The 12,308-nt window shown below is 39.3% G+C and overlaps 1 protein-coding gene and 1 long non-coding RNA gene across 3 annotated transcripts in view; one reads left to right on the top strand and one right to left on the bottom strand.

The window, feature by feature from the left end:
• LOC140521601 (uncharacterized) overlaps positions 1 to 307 on the bottom strand; it is a 28,771-nt gene extending 28,464 nt beyond the window's left edge. For both annotated transcript variants that reach the window (XM_072636816.1, XM_072636817.1), the window contains exon 1: positions 66 to 307. The gene's annotated coding sequence lies outside the window, so the exon portion shown is untranslated. The remainder of the gene's footprint in view (positions 1 to 65) is intronic.
• Positions 308 to 310: 3 nt separating this feature from the next.
• On the top strand, positions 311 to 11,982 carry LOC140521602 (uncharacterized). The gene is made up of 2 exons (XR_011973003.1): positions 311 to 499; positions 8,954 to 11,982. It is a non-coding gene; the product is annotated as an uncharacterized lncRNA (long non-coding RNA).
• Positions 11,983 to 12,308: the final 326 nt, after the last annotated feature.

Raw genomic sequence — 12,308 nt, 5'->3', positions numbered from 1 at the left:
GCACGCCCCCTCTGCTCACACTCAAGTTCACACTCGCGCTCCCGCTCACACTCGCTCACACTCACCTTCTGCCCCGGAGTCACTGCACAAAAAAAGAAAAGAAACAAGAAAAAGATGGGCTGAACGCCCCAAGCGTCTAGTACTGCGCCGGCGCAGGGGGAGCCCCGAACTACGACTCCCAGAATCCAGCGGAAATCGCGCGGCCCGAAGGACTCTGGGAAATGGCGTCCCGCGGTTCCTGCGCCGGCTGTTCCTCGTACGCCCCGCCCCCGCCCCGCCCCCAGTTCTGGGCCCGACTCCCGCAGGCCTCCCCTCCCCCCTGCCCCCCTGAGGCGTGACTGGGGACCGGGGGGCGGGACGCGGGGAGAGGGGCGTAACCTTTGTTCCTCCCCGAGCAGAGTCCGCGGCGCCGAGACGTCCGAGGGGCCCGGCTCTCGCTGGGCGGGCCCTCCCCGGTACCTCAGCCCTTTGACCCCCGAACCCAGGACAGTCTGGCCGGGTCAGTTCTCCGCCTCTCGTCCTTCTCGGGGGCTCCTAAAACCTCCCCACCCCTGACTGGACCCCACTTCCGCTCATCCCGGCCTCCTCCTCGCCGGCCCTCTCCCAGCCATTTCCAGGAACAGGTGGCCCCCCACTGTGTGCACGGGCCCCTTCCTTGTGCACTGTTACCGCCGTCGTCCCCCTGCCCCCCGCCCCAGACCACCCCGGTGTCCCCCGCCCCAGAATCCTCACTTTCCGCGTCACCGCCCCCTAGTAACGCTCTGGCTCTGCCCCCTCCCTCGTGCCGAGGAGCTCCCGGACACTCCCGCCCTGCGCACCCAGCCCTCGCCGGGGCTGCGCGGCCTCCCTACGGCTCCGTCTGAGCGGCTGCCTCCTCCTCTCCCTCCTAGGAAACTCCGGTGACTCCCAGCACCGTCTGGGTCAGATGTAAGACTCGGGATGGCCAACTATGCACTCGTAACTCAAAACCTGTCCTCACCTGCCCCTCCTGCCTTTCTGGTCTGTTTGTGATTTGCTCCCTCCCCCCCCCCCCCCATGCACTCCATGATCCCGTGACACCGCCTTCCTCCCTCCGGCTCCGGGCATTCCAGCCGGCTGTGCCCCCTGCTGTGAGAGCGAGTGCGTGTGTGTATGTGTTACCGTGTAACGTGTATGACTGTGTGTCAGGCAGATAGCTCCTGGGAAACGTTCATCTCGCACTTTTTGACTAGGACTCCTGACATCTGATGTTTGTTTGCTTCTGTACTCAAATACTTACTCAAAGGCCGAAGCAGGATTTTCAGAAAAAACGGAATCAGTATGTTACCTGTAGCAGTATTGAGGCCAATAATAACGGTAACAATAGTAATAGACAGCAGTGGGCTTATCAGAAACTGGTGGCTCACTTGCGGTGTAAATGGGAGCAGAGAGTAGTATGTTGATACAGTTTTAAAAAACAGATAACAGCCAGCATCCGTATGATGCCTTAAGGTTTTTTTAAAAATATAATTTATTTTCAGTTTTCAACATTCACTTCCACAAAATTTTGAATTCTAAATTTTCTCCCCAGCTCTCCCCTCCCCCCAACCCAGGACAGCGTGCACCCCAACCACTCTTTCCCCCAATCTGCCCTCCTTTCTATCACCCCCTCCTCCCATCTCCCCTCTATTTTCCTGTAAAGCAAGATAGATTTCTATACACCATTCATTGCCTGTACAACTTACATGCAAAAAACATTTTTAACAATCGTTTTTAAAGCTTTGAGTACTATATTCTCTTCCTTCCTCCCTCCCCATTCACCCTCATTGAGAAAGCAAGCCATTTGATATTGGTCATACATGTGTAGCCATGCAAAACACTTCATAACAGTCATGTTGTGAAAGACTAACCACATTTCCCTCTGTCCTGGCCTGCCCTCCATTTATTCCATTCTCTCCCTTGACCTGTCCCCCCACAGTAGTGTTTGCTTCTGATTACACCTTCCCCAACCTACTGTCCCTTCTTCTATTATCCTCCCTCTCCTGCCCTCTTCCCCCCTGCCTTGAGGGTAAGATAGATTTCCATACCCAAATGAATGTGTTATTCCCTCCTTAAGCCAAATTTAGGCTCATTTATTCCCTCTCACCTCCCCTCTCTTCCCTTCCCTTGTAAAAGCTCTTTCTTGCCTCTTTTATATGAGATAAATTTCTATGTTCTACCTCTCCCTTTCTCTTTCTCCCAGTACATTCCTCTTGTAACACCAGTTACTGCGGCACACCTGAAGACTGCTGCTGTGAATAATGTTTGGGGTTTAATCACATAGTATAATGAACTCTCCATTCAATAAAGTGAAACATAATATTCATAGCAACATCCTTAAGCAGAACATATATATGTATACATATATACATATATACGTATATATGTGTGTGTGTGTGTATATACATATATATATACTTATCATAGCACTCATTATTCATATGGCAAATAGCATATATCATTGCATTCAATAGCATTCCCCAAAATACTTGTTTACACAATCAGTGGGTCCCAGGCTAGGGTCTTCCCTAGTATGACAAATCCTTAAGGGGTAGCAGAAAATACCACACAATCCACCCTTAGGTCACAGTAAGAATAATCTTAATCAATACCAGGTGTCCAAGTAAAGTCTTCTTCCATTTTAACTTGACTTCCAAGTTCTGTGGTTCTTCCTCTGTGGCCTGACCACTCCCAACTCTTGCCCGGATTCACACATAGGCAGCTCTCTGTTCCTGTTCCATATCTCAGCTCCTGGACACTGCTCCAGTCCAAACTCTCCCAGCTTCTGCCTGCAGCTTCTGCCTCTGAGAAAACAAAGCTCAATAGTGCAACAACAATACTAGCACACACCACCAGCTTTGTCATCTCAATTCACCTCCAAAGTCCAGAGGCTCTGTGATAACAGCTCAGTTCACTTTAACAGCTCTTAAAAGGGGCATGCTAAGCCTCCTTCCTATGGGCAGGTTTTTGCTCTACAGCTCTATTTGCTTTCAAAATTCAGAGGCTCCTTAGTCTCCATGGGACCAGACAGTGTTCCCCTCTCACCCAGGTGAGAGGGCTTCCCCACGGACCTTTAAAGCTGACTTTGATGTTTGTGGGTTGAGAAGTCTGGAAATTGCTACAAAGTGTAGAAACTTGGACTCCAGTTGTTATCTGGTGTAAGCTTTTTACATAAAGAGCCTCACTGTAACATACCTGAAAAATGGCTATCCAACTGCTTTAATAACTCCATGCAATGGGAAGATTCTTTAATAATTCTGAATTTAAGCGCCAAATGAAATTGGCAAATTGGTTTCCAGAATGGCTATGCTAGTTCACAGCTTCACCAACAGTACACTGTTGTATTTGTTTTCCTATAGCCACTCCAACATTTCCATTTTTATCTTCTTTGCCAATCTAAAGGGGAAGGGGAGATGGAACCTCAGTTACTTTAATTAGCATTTCTCTAATTATTAGTGATTTGGAATATTTTTTTAACCGGGTTGCTGATAGCTTGCTTTTCTTCTTTTGAAAACTATTCAAATCTTTTGATTATCTTTTGGGAAATATAACTTGTTATAAATTTGAATCAGTACATTATACATATTGGATTTGAGACCTTTTTTAGAGTAACTTGTTGCAAATTCTTTTCCCCCCAGTTACCTGTTTCCCTTCTAACTTTTGCCAGTTTGACTATTTGTGCAAAAATTTTAAATTTTATCTCATCAAAATTGTTCTTATTATGACAAATATCAGAGGGGATGTGGGGAAAATGGGACACTAACGCACTGTTGGTGGAGTTGTGAACTGATCCAACTATTCTATAGAGCAATTTGGAGCTATGCCCAAAAAGCTATCAAACAGTGTATACCCTTTGACCCAGCAATACCACTATTAGTTCTGCATCCCAAAAAGATTTTTTTAAAAAAAAGGAATAGGACTATACATACTACAATATTTATAGTAACTCTTTTTTGGTGGCATAGAATTGGAGATTTAGGAGATGCCCACCAATTGGAGAATGGCTGAACAAGTTGTGGAATATAATTGTGATGGAATACTATTGTGTTATAAAAAAATGACAAGTAGGATGCTCTCAAAAAAACCAGAAAAGACTTACATGAACTGATGCAAAATGAAATGAGCAGAACATCGCATATAGTAACAACAATATTGTACAGTGATCAACTGTGAATGACTTATTCTCAGCAATACAAAGGTCTAAAACAATTCTGAAGGACTTCTAATGAAAAATGCTATACACCTGAAGAGAAAGATCTGATGGAATCTGAATGTAGATCAAAACATCCTAATTTTTACTTTATTTTTTCATGGATTTTTTGGGTCTATGTTTTCTTTTGCAACATGACTGATGTAGAAATGTTTTGCACGACTGTATATGTATAACCTATATCAAACTGCTTGCCTTTTCATTGAAGGGAGAGGGGAGGGAAGAAGACAAGGAGAAATTTAGAACTCAAATTTTTTAAAAATGAATGTTAAAAATTCTTTTTACATGTAATTGAAAGGAACAAAATATTAATTGAACTGGGGAAAATTTGTCCATTTTATCTTCTGTAATATTTTCTAAACATAATTTTGTGGTTATGAAATTTTTATCAATAGTTGGGTTAAGCTAATTTCCTCCTGATATCACCTTTCCTAAGCCGGATACTCATTTCTAGTTCTTCTTGGTATAAGATGCTAGACTATGCTTAATTTCTGCCAGCCTGCTTTCCAGTGTTCCCTGTAGATTTTGTCAGACTCTAGTAGTTCTTTTTTCTGACATCAGACTTAAATTGCCTTCTTTGCAGAGTCCTTATGTATCTTAGAAATGAAATCTTTATCAGAGAAACTTGTTGCAAAGATTGCCTCCCCACCCCCGCCATTTCCTGCTTTTCTTCTCATTTTAGATGCATTGGTTTTGTTTGTGCAAACTTTTAAAATTTCTTTAATCAAAATGTTTCCTTTTGCCTTCTGTGAATCTCCATACATACTCATTTTCAGTCTGTATTGGTATGCAGTGTAAGATAAAGGTCTATACGTAGTACCTGCCAAACTGCTTTCCAGTTTTCCCAAGTTATTATTGAATAATGAGTTCTTGCCCCTATAGTTGGGATCTTTGGGTTTATCAAAACCTAGGTTACTATTCTCATTTGCTTCTGTATATTGGGTAACTAATCTGTTCCATTGATTAACCTTTTTCTTATTCAGTACCAAATTGTTTTGATGACATCAGCTTTGTAGTTTGAAATCTGGTAATTAAACCCCTTCCTTACCATTCTTTCTTCAGTGATTCCCTTGATATTCTTGATCTTTGGTTTCTCCAAATGAATTTCATAATCATTTTTTCTCGTTCTATAAAATAGTCCTTTGGTAGTTTGGTTGGCATATGACCGAATAAGTCAATTGGTTTTGGTAGTATGATCATTTTTATTATATAAATAAGTCTACCCATGAGCAATTAATATTTTTCCAGTTATTTGGATCTGCCTATATTTATGTGTTTTGTGATTATGTTCCTATAGTTGCTGTGAATATTTCATAGGCAGATTCCCAATTATTTTCTATTATCTATAGTGATTTTAAATATAATTTCTCCATCTCTTCCTATTGGGTTTTGTTTGTAATATTCAGAAATACGGATGATTTATGTGGATTTAGTTTATATCTTCTAGGGATCTCTAAGTAGATCATATCTGTAAACTGGTAGTTTTTGTTTCCTTTCTCACCTACATTTATTCCTTCAATTTCTTTTTCTTGTCTTATTGCTAGAGCTAGCATTTCTAGTACAATAATTGTGATGATAGACAATATTGCTTTATCCCTGATCTTTTTAGAAAGGCTTTCTTTCCTGTTATAGATAATGGTGGTTCTTGGTCTTGGATAGCTACTGCTTATCATTTGAGGTAAAGCTCCCTTTATTCCTATGCTTTCTAGTGTTTTAAAAAGGAATGAGTGTTGTATTTTATCAAAAGTCTTTTCTGCATCTGTTAGAATAATTATATATTTGTTGATTTTGTTATTAATATAGTCAATTGTTTATAGTTTTCCTAATATTGAACTACTCCTATTCTCCTGTTATAAATCCATCGCGGTCACATTGTATGATCCTTGTGCTATATTGTGTAGTCTCCTTGGTAATATATTTTTTTTTACATTTTTTGCATCAATTTCATTAGTTTTCGTTGTTTTAACTTTTGCTGGTTTAGGTGTCAAGATTATATTTGCAACAAAGAAGAAAATCATTAAGATCTCTTCTTTACCTATTTTTAAAATTTAGTAGAATTTACTTATAAATCTGACCCTGGTGTTTTTCCCTTGGGAGTTCATCTATGATTTATTCAGTTTATTTTTCTAACATAAGATTATTTGCATATTCCATTTCCTGTAGTGTTAATCTGAGCATTTTTCAAAACATTCATTTTATTTAGATTGTCAGTTTTATTGGCACACAGTTGGGTTTAAATAGATCCTAATAATTACTTTTATTTTTCATCGATGATGAATTCACCTTTCATTTTTGATGCTGGCAATGTGTTTTTTTAAAAATTCAAATTGGCTAATGGCATAACTGTTTTATTGTTGTTGTTTTAGAGAAGCAGGTCCTAGTTTTAATTATTAATTCAGAGGTTATTTTACTTTCAATTTTGTCCATATCTCCTTTGATTTTGAGAATTTCTATTTTGGTGGGTTTAATTGAAGTGTTTTAATTTGTTGGTTTTCTAATTTATTTAGGTTTTTTTTTTTTTTTAGTTGAATGCTCAATTCATTCATCTGCTCTTTTTCTCTTTTATTGATGAAAGTTTAGAGACATAAATTTTCCTGTAAGAACTACTTTGGCTGCATTCTCACACGTTTTGGTATGCCGTTTCATTGCTGTCATCATCTTTACTGAAATTATTGCTTGGTGCTACAGTTTGTTCTTTGACATACCTATTCTTTAGGATTATTTAGTTGCCCATTAAAGCTTAATCTTCATTTCAAAAGCCCTTTATTGAATGTAATTTTTATTGCATTATGGTCAGTAAAAGATGCATTTCATGTTTCTGCTTCTCTGCATTTATGAGATTTTTATGACTTGACACATAGTTAATTTCTGTGCCATGCACAGATGAAAATAGGTATACTGCTTTCTACTCTCATTTAATAGTGTCTAGAATTCTAGAGTATCTAACTTTTCTAAAATTTTATCTATCTTCTTAAGCTCTTTCTAGCTTATTTTATGGTTATATTTATCTATATCTGAGAGGAATAAATTGAGGTCCCCCTACTATAAAATAGTTTCATTGTCTATTTCCTCCTGTAATTCACTTAACTTTTCAGAATTTAGATGTTATGTCATGCGGTGCATATATTTAGTGCTGTTACTTCATTTTACCTGTTAGCAAAATAGAGTTTCCGTTTATCCCTTTTAGTTAGTTCTATTTTTGTTTCTTTGTTGTCTGATATCATCATTTCAATCTCTGCCCTTTTTACTTCAGCTGAAGCTTAAAAAGCCTGCTGTAGTTCCCTTATTTTAACTTTATGTGCATCTTTCTTTCAAATGTATTTCCTGTAAACAACATCTTGTTAGATTCTGGTTTCTAATCCATTCTGTTATACTGTTCTATAGGTAAGTTTATCTTATTTACATTCATCATTATGATGGCTGTGTTTTCCCCTCCATCCTTTATATTTATCCTTCTCTTTTGTTCCATGCCCCCTCTTTAAGTGTGTTTTGCTTCCAACTAATGCTTCCCTTCATCTATCCTTCTTCTGATTCCCTCTCCCCTTTCCCATAGCCCCTTTCCTTTCTATTTCCTTGTTGGGTATACCCAACTATGTGTGTGCAGTTGTGTGCACATTTGAATATCCTTCCTTTCTTTACCCAGCTTAGATGAGAATGAGGTTCAACTTTGGTTCACTCTCCAATGCCCCATCTCTTCTTTGTTGTATAAACAGCTTTTTGTGCACTCCAATTATGAGATAATTTTCCCCATTCTTCCTCTCCCTTCCATCTCTTTTTCATTCCCTTTCCTCACTCATATAATTTTTTCTGTTGATATCATCCAAATACAATAGAATCATACCAAGGCCCTCAAATTAGTCTCCCTCTATGACTCTTAGTGATGATAAAGTTCTGGGGGGCTACATGTATCATGTTCCAGTATAAGAACGTAAACAGTTTAACTTTGTTTAGTCCCTTCTGATTTTACAGTTGTTGACCTTTCTAAACTTCTCTTGACTCCTATTTTTGTATGTCAGATTTTCTACTTAGCTCTGGTCTTTTAATCAGGAATGTTTAAAAGTCCTCTACTTCATTAAAGATTCATTTTTTTCTGTTGTAGGATTGTATTCAGTTTTGTTGGGTTGTAAGCCTAGATCCTTTGCCTTCTGGAATATCATATCCCAAGGTCTCTGCTTTTTTTCATAGTGCTAGCTGCTAAGTCTTGGGTGATCCTGACTATGACTTGTTGGGACTTGAATTCTTTCTGGTCACTTGCAGAATTTTTTCCTTGAGTTGGAACTCTGGATTTTGGCTAAAATATTCCTGGGAGATTTCATGTTACGGTTTATTTCAGGTGACTTGTAGATTCTTTCAATTTCTACTTTGCCCTCTGATCTGAGATATCTGGACAGTTTTATGTTTTCTTGAAAGATAATGTGTAGGCTTTTTTTTGTTCATGACTTTCAGGCCAGGGATTCTTCAGTTATGTCCCTTCTGTTTTGTTCTGTTAATAGTTTTTCATGTGTGATAGTTAATATTTTCTTGTTTTTTTCTCCTCTGGTCTTTTGATTAATGGGAGTCATTCACTTTGTCAAGCTATTTGCGGAAACTCTGTTTCCCTGAGCTAAGACCCATTGAGCAGGTTGTGTCCTGAGCTTGGCATAACAACAATCCTTTGCATTCTGGATGATCTTACTTTCTGGTGAAGTATATTGCTTTATTCAGCAACAGGTGTTCACCAAGAGATTTATGTCCCCTATTTCCCAGGGACCTGAGAGCCAATGTGCTGCAGCCTAAAGCCATCCATCACATCTCTTGACATGCTCACAATCCCCGTTTCTTATAACAGCCAAGTGAACCAAACCAGGTACTACACTCCTGCTCCTGCCACACTAACTCCGGTTCTGTGTTTCACTGAATAATCACAAGTCTCAAAGACCCTTAAGACTTAAGACAATCAACTTAAGAACTGTTCCCACTGGACCTACGAACGCCTGCATTGTCTACACATGAGCCTGCCATGGAACTGCTAAGAATGATTGTGTTGTCGTCCAGCTCACTTGTGGTTTTTATGTGTATATGACCTGCCTTTGCCCCAGCATGTTAAACCCTCTTCTGGGGGGTGGAGTGGGGAGGAGTGCACCTTCCACTTGTGAGCATTTTCCTCCCTCTGAAATTAATTAAACTTAAGTTAATCCCTGACACACCTGCCTCTTGCATGCTTTGTTTGGTTCTGTCCATTCCCAGGTTAGAGGTCAGTTCCACTCTGGGTGACAACTTTTATTTGGCCAGTTCTAATTTTAAAGGATTTATTTTCTTCAGTAAGATTTTGTACTTCTTTTTTTCCAAGCTGTTCTCTTTTCCTATCTTTCTTCTCTAGGTCTTGCCTCTTTTTCCATTATTGACCACTCTCATTTGGTTAAAAACAATTTTTTTAACCTCCTTTAACTATTCAAGGAATTTCTGTTGGAATTGTGTCCAAACTACATTTTTTTCCTTTGAGGCTTTGTTTGCAAAATATACATATACACATATGTGTGTATATATGTGTATGTATGTATGCATACACATATAGTCATTTTTTTCTGTTCATCTTGAGTTTCCCTCACAATAAGTCTTTATGGTCAGATTTTTTTTTTTTGTTTGTTTGCTCATTCTTCTGGCCTACTTGACTCTTGACTTTGTTAGTACTGGGCTTTCATCTCATTTCTGGGGGTAATGTCTGGCCTTGGCTTATGCCTTCATATCTTTTTATTGCTTTCACAACTCAGCTTGGGGGCTCCACAAGTTTTTAGTATCTCTAAAGTGGGGTAATCTGGGGCAAAAACTCCCATGCTGGCCTGAGTTCTACAAGTTTCTGACCAGATTTGGTTCTATTGACTTGTTTTTCATTGTTTCAGTAGACTGCTGCTTGATTATACCACTTGGAGACCCTGCAGTCTCAGAGCAAGTGAACTGCCAGCTTGCTATGGTGTGGGATGCTATACTTGACTCCTGGGATTGGAGCCACACAGTCATTTGCTTCCTTGGACTGGCTCCTTGCTCAGTACACAGTTAAAGCCCATGAATCAAGACTGCTCCTCTCTTCCATGGATCTGTGACCTGAAACTGGATGGCACCCATTTATGTGCCCAGTGCTTACTCAGGGATCTTCTGGGATCACTTTCTGCCCTGGTACTTCCTATCCTGGTGCTCTTTCTCAGTCCTCTCTGTCCATGGGTGCTGGAATGCTTCTCACTGGTACATGTGTTCCTGGCTCAGAACCCTTCCCCAGTGTCTATAGACCTCTCTCCCCATCTCCCTAAGCTACCCTACACTAGAAAAAATGACTTACTGTAAACTTTCCTTTATCAGAATTCAGTCTGGTGCTTTTTCTAGACCTTTGTCAAAAGGCAGAGGGGCAAGCTAGATTCTAATGTTTGGTCTCACTTTGCCATTTTGGCTCTTCTTCTCCCATGTAGAATTTTAGTTAATTATATTCTACCATTTCTCAGTCTTTTGAAATCAGTTTCCCCAAAACTTAGAGTACACATCAGATTCCCTGAATTTCCTCTCTTCTATCACAAAATCTAAGACAGAGTGCTTCTTTCTGCTTAGGGTTTCCACCATAATTAGTTCCTCCCTGTTAGAATCAGACCAGAAAAAAAATTGCCCTTATTAGTTCTTTCACATATAGATGACTAAATGATCAAAGCAGTAAGATAAAAAGTTAAGTACTGTGTTTTTGGCAGAGCTGCTCAGATGTCTGGATTAATGAAATCATTACTACCCCATTTGTTTTTTTCTTATATTCATCTTTACCCAAACACTGTCATGCTTTGTCTTTTTTATTCTTGGATTTCCTCACAAGAATACTTTAAAATGTAATGTTATGCCATCCCATCACTTTTATCTATTTATTTTGAATATGGTAATACTAAGGAATTGTCCACTCATGGATTTTATTTCACTAAGTCTTGGTGATACATAGAGCAAACTTGTCTTCTTGTGTTAGGACCTCTAGTTACCTTTGTTTGTTGTTTAAATCCTGGACAGTGCTGCATAGACATTTAATCTAATGGATTTTCCTATGGACTTTTTTTACCTAGTCTCTAGCTTTTTGTGTAAGAATTCATAATCATTGGCAATATTTTTTATGTTCTTTCTGGCAATATTCCTACATGAATCACTAGAAGCATGTACATGTTAATCAATTTCGAAAAACCTTGGGAGGTTCTCTTATGTCTTTGATATATGCTTTGGAAAGAAAACTGTCCTCCATTGTTAATAAGCAAACAAATAGCTGTATTAGTATCTCCTGAACACAAAATCAATGACTATTCCTCTCCTGATTTTTACTGAATGATCTTTTACCCGCTTTCTTGTGTGGCTCCATGTATTATTCCTAGGAGGACAAGCTTCTGTCTCTGCAGATGATCAAACTCCCTTCATCTTCCTTTTCTTAGTCTTATGAATTCTGGGGTACCACACCAATCTCCCCTTCAGCCTTTTACCAACTTCATATCTGTTTCAAAAGTCTGTCCTACCCACCAACGCCCTCTATATTGGTAACTTCCAGTTACTCAGTTTACATTTTTTTAAAATTTTCCTTGCCTTATCTATCTTTCCAAATATTTTTCCCCTCAAGTTTCTCTCTTTTGATTCTACTTCTTAAACTTCTTTAATCCTTTTATAGCCTCCTTAATTGTCCTTGACCCATTCCTTTTTAAATTTTGAAGTAGAACCTGTGTGAGAATCTACCTGGCAATTTTTCTTCAAATTTTCCTCAATTTCTCCAAACTTGTCTTAAAATTTGACCCCGACTTCCTTCATAATTCTCCAAGCCACCTGTCTTCATTTCCGCTTTCTTATTTGATCACAAATTCTTTTCCCTATCCTTCCACAGAAGGGAGAAGTTAAGATAACTTTATCATAGAATCACAGACACAACTGGAAGGAAAGCACCACATTGGCAATACCATCCAATTCATACTTGCCCGGTGGGATGGTCAAAGTATTTGTAACCACAACTCAAGAACACCTGAAATTGGAGTTACCCATGAGGCTACACTCAAATTTGGTGCTGCCCCAGAAATCTCCCTTCACTGCTAGAAAGCTAGATTATAGGATTATGCTCTTTAGG

Source organism: Notamacropus eugenii, chromosome 1 (assembly GCF_028372415.1).
Source record: "Notamacropus eugenii isolate mMacEug1 chromosome 1, mMacEug1.pri_v2, whole genome shotgun sequence".
NCBI lineage: Eukaryota > Metazoa > Chordata > Mammalia > Diprotodontia > Macropodidae > Notamacropus > Notamacropus eugenii.
This window is presented reverse-complemented; position numbering and strand designations above follow the sequence as displayed.